Genomic DNA, 4055 nt, shown 5'->3' with positions numbered 1-4055 from the left:
TGCACAGTTGATAATACCGTTCCCCTGAAAGTAAGACATCCCCCGAAAATAAGTCCTACTTACAGTTTTGCCTCTTGCTGAAATGTAAGGCATCCCCCTGAAAATAAGACCTTCCTGAAAATAAGGCCCCCCAAAGCTACTGTAACTGGATTCTGGACCACAGCGCTGCCGCGTGGCTCACTGTTGGCTGCATCGCAGCCGGAGCAGACAGGAAGTGCAAGGTCTCTTTTAATAAAACAATAAACAATAAATAAATGTGTACCGTATTCTTCTTCATGGAAAAATGAGACATCCCCTGAAAATAAGACCTAGCGCATCTTTGGGAGCAAAAATTGATATGACACTGTCTTATTTTTGGGGAAACAGGGTAGTGATTCTTTTGATGCATTCTGATTTCCTGTGCTGCTCTAAGAAGTCACGGGTGCCCACCATGGATGGATTTATACACCGCCTTTTGCCAAATTGCCAAGGTGCATAAAATACTTAGAGACGGCTTGCGGGTCCCCTGGCATTTTCATTTAGTTAAGTTATGCCTAGTTAGTTCTCTTAATCTTCTTCTATGTTCCACTTCTTGCCTTTTAATTTTTTACAATCTAGAGATGACAGCACCTTGGATAATTCAAAGGAAACATTTGGGGAAATGCCCAGGAGAGGAGAGTGGGTCGCCAAGACGGGTTCTGGTGTGTGCAGACTTCCCCTGTGCCCCACCCCCCTACACACACACACACTGTGCTTGCGGTGCAGTGTGTCAGAGATGAAATGCCCAGTGCAAACTGCAGACAACTGTTCTTGCCTAACTCTGCCTGAGCTTTGCCTTGTTTGGGGATGGATGTTCTGGTCTACTGCCTAGGAGGCCCGTTGATGAATCTCCATTTGTCCCCGCGAGAAGGTTGGCATGCAGCCAGTCAAATGAAACACAGAGCAAGGAGGCGAGGGTGGCCAGCCAATACTTTCAAACAACAGAACCCATTTCTATGCCTGCAACATGGCCAAAGGGGCCTGAATGCTACGTTGTTTGCTACAGGGTCAAGTTCTCCTGTGACCGCACAAGCTGCTAGATCTGCTGTAGAAGGAATGCATCCCTGTGCTCCCCATCCTGTGACCTTTCTCTCATTTGACATGCTCCCCAGGATGAAGCATGTGTTTTTGATCAAGTGACACTTTGCCATGAACTGACTGTGCTTCCAAATAGGATGTGCTGTGTCCAAATGGATGGGGAACACGAAGACCCTTTTAAAAACAAGAAAGTCAAGTGAACATGGAGAAATTGGGCAGAACACAGTGAAACCCCATTATAAACCATCTCAAGATCACATGGCTCGTACGGCAAGTCCAACCCATTCTCCCGGATCAGCAACAAGGTCATCAGTGAGACGCGAGGCCCGCAGGAGCCAGCAGCATGTCAAAAGTCTGAGCCGGCATTCCAGTCCAGGGCTGCCAAATTGTCGTGCAAAGGAAAGCAGCGGCCTCACCCAAATCCGTCGCCATGGCCACTGGATGACTTCCAGCTCACACCGGCCCTTTAGGGTGGAAGGGGACTTCTCCAGAGACCTGCACAGACTGTGACCCTCCACAGAAGCTGACGGTGACGTCCTTCTCGGGCCGAGCAGCTGGTCAAATGCAAACCACAGGTCTCCCAGATCACAGAAACCCAACCAAACCCACTGCCTTCGAGTCTACTCCAAGGCATAGTAACCCTACCGGACAGAGTAGAAAATTGCCCCTGTGCATTTCCAAGACTGTACCTCTTTACAGGAGTAGAAAGCCTCATCTCTTCACCCATGCTAGTGGTTCAGAACTTCCCACCTTGAGGTTATCAGCCCAAGTACTTAAGCACTGCACCACTGGGGCTCCAAGGCCATGCAACGCACCGCGGAAAGGGAAAGGGAAGCAGTGTGCTGTGGGGAACAGGTGCCGGCGCTTCCCTGCCACAGCCTCAGCTATCATCTTTGCTCACCTCCCATGGTGCAGGTCCGGGCAATTCACTCAACTCCCTGGGCATGGTTTCCTTATTTATAAGTTAGAGCAAATCATTACTTCCAAGCTCATCTCCCAGGTTGGTTATAAAGCATATAGAATTTTACAGCAATTTGGAACTAGAAAAGAGTTTGTTGGGTCTAAAATTCTGTGAAAGATGAGGCTGTGGAGGTCCAGAGTTGTCACGATGGTGGAGTAAGCTAGGGGCTTTGGGAGAAACAAGAGGAACCACAATCAGAATCACAGACAGAGGATGTCGGGGCTAGATGTGACCTTGGAGATGGTCTAGCACAGTGGTTCTCGACCTTCCTAATGCCGTGACTCTTTCATACAGTTCCTCATGTTGTGGTGACCCCCCCACCAACCATAAAATTAATTTCTATTTCATCACTGTCATTTTGCTACTGTTATGCATCAGGCGACCCCTGTGAAAGGGTCCTTCGACCCCCAAAGGGGTCACGACCCACAGGTTGCGAACGGCTGGTCTAGCACATCATCTTTTTATACAGTGATGAAACAGAGGGCTAGAAAGAGACAGAGAATGGACAATTACAGCAGAAACTGGGTTTGTCACTTAGGCGTTGGGACCTGTGGTCACCTCCTCCAAATCAGATGAGATCTGTCCAAGGGCTTTGAGAAACCTAGGTTTCAATGTGCTGCTGTTCGGTCGAGATAATGTGCTGCTGCGAGGTGCTGTGGAGATCATCCCAGCTCCGGGTGACTCCACAGGGCCGTGGAACTGCCTCCTCTGGTTTCCTGGGGGGAAGCCTTTCTGGGGATGATCCCTAGTCTTTTCTCTCACAAAGTGGCTGGAGGGTTCAAACAACTGACCTCTTGGTGGGTGGCAAGCACCTAATCATTATGTCACCAGAGTGCTTCCAACTTTGATTTCGATGTACATAAATGTGTAAGAGAATGAGACCGTTATTACATTTCAAACATTATCAACAATTTCCACCGATGTCTCACAGACGAGGGTTTCACACGGAAGTCGTGTCATATTCAGCTCTCACCTATTTTGGGCTCCCTGTAAAGTTATACGTTGGGATGTTAACCTCAAGGTCATTAGTTCAAAACCACCAGCTGCTCTCTGAAAGAAAGATGAGGCTTTCAGAAACCAATAGGGGCAGTTCTACCTTGCCCTATAGAGTCACCACAAGTCAGACTCCATGGCAGTGCATTTGGTTTGGGCAGGGCCAGTGCAATACTAGGTCGGATGGAGGACTTGGGCAAGTTTCCACAGGGCAGATGTTTCCAGTGCCCCCCATGACTGGCTTCCAATGTGTGTGAAGGAGGACCTGGGCCCGGGCCAAATTGGCTGGGTAGGAGTTGGCGTCATGATGCAGAAATCATCCTCCACATGATGACTAAATGCTTCAACTCACTGAAATCTACTCACAGCCTATTGTGCGTGGTCCACCCTGTGCGAGGTGTTATGAGAATGCAGAGATAAGGCTTTTGCTTTTCAGTGAGTTCATGGATGTGTGGACATGGGGCAAGTGGGCTGGGGCCCACTGAACAATGGACTGTAACCACCGTGAACCTTGAACGATGCTATGGTTGAGATTACAATACTAAAGGGCATGAGGGCTGAAGACAACGATTCTTGGACAAGAATTGTCTAGAGAGGAGCAAGAGTTCTGAACAAGCCAGGCACCCTTGGTTTTTTTTCTTTCTTTTCCCGGTTGGTTTTTTTCGGCTTCGGATTCCTTTGCCGCCTTCGCCCCCCTGGGGTTGTTTTTTTTTTATTCCTTGCCACCGGTTCCTTGCCACTTCTTGGTGCCCTTTTGAGCAGGGTAGAATTGCTCCTATGGGTTTCCGAAACTGTAATTCTTTACAGGAGTAGAAAGGTTCATCTTTACAGGAGTAGAAAGCCTCATCTTTTTCGCAAGAAGCAACTGGTGGTTTTCAACCATGGACCTGGAGGTGAGCAACCCAATGTGTAAGCCTCCAGGGAGCCCCAAGTAGGTGACAGCTGTCTGCTATGTGACCTCAGTGGGAAACCCTGGTTTGTGAGATACATATGGAAATTGTTGATACTGTTTGAAAGGCATATTCACCACGTTTTCATTCTCTTA

This window comes from Echinops telfairi, unplaced genomic scaffold, assembly GCF_000313985.2.
Source record: "Echinops telfairi isolate 266 unplaced genomic scaffold, ASM31398v2 ScPeMD7_7400;HRSCAF=8409, whole genome shotgun sequence".
Lineage (NCBI taxonomy): Eukaryota > Metazoa > Chordata > Mammalia > Afrosoricida > Tenrecidae > Echinops > Echinops telfairi.
Note: the sequence above shows the minus strand (reverse complement) of the source record.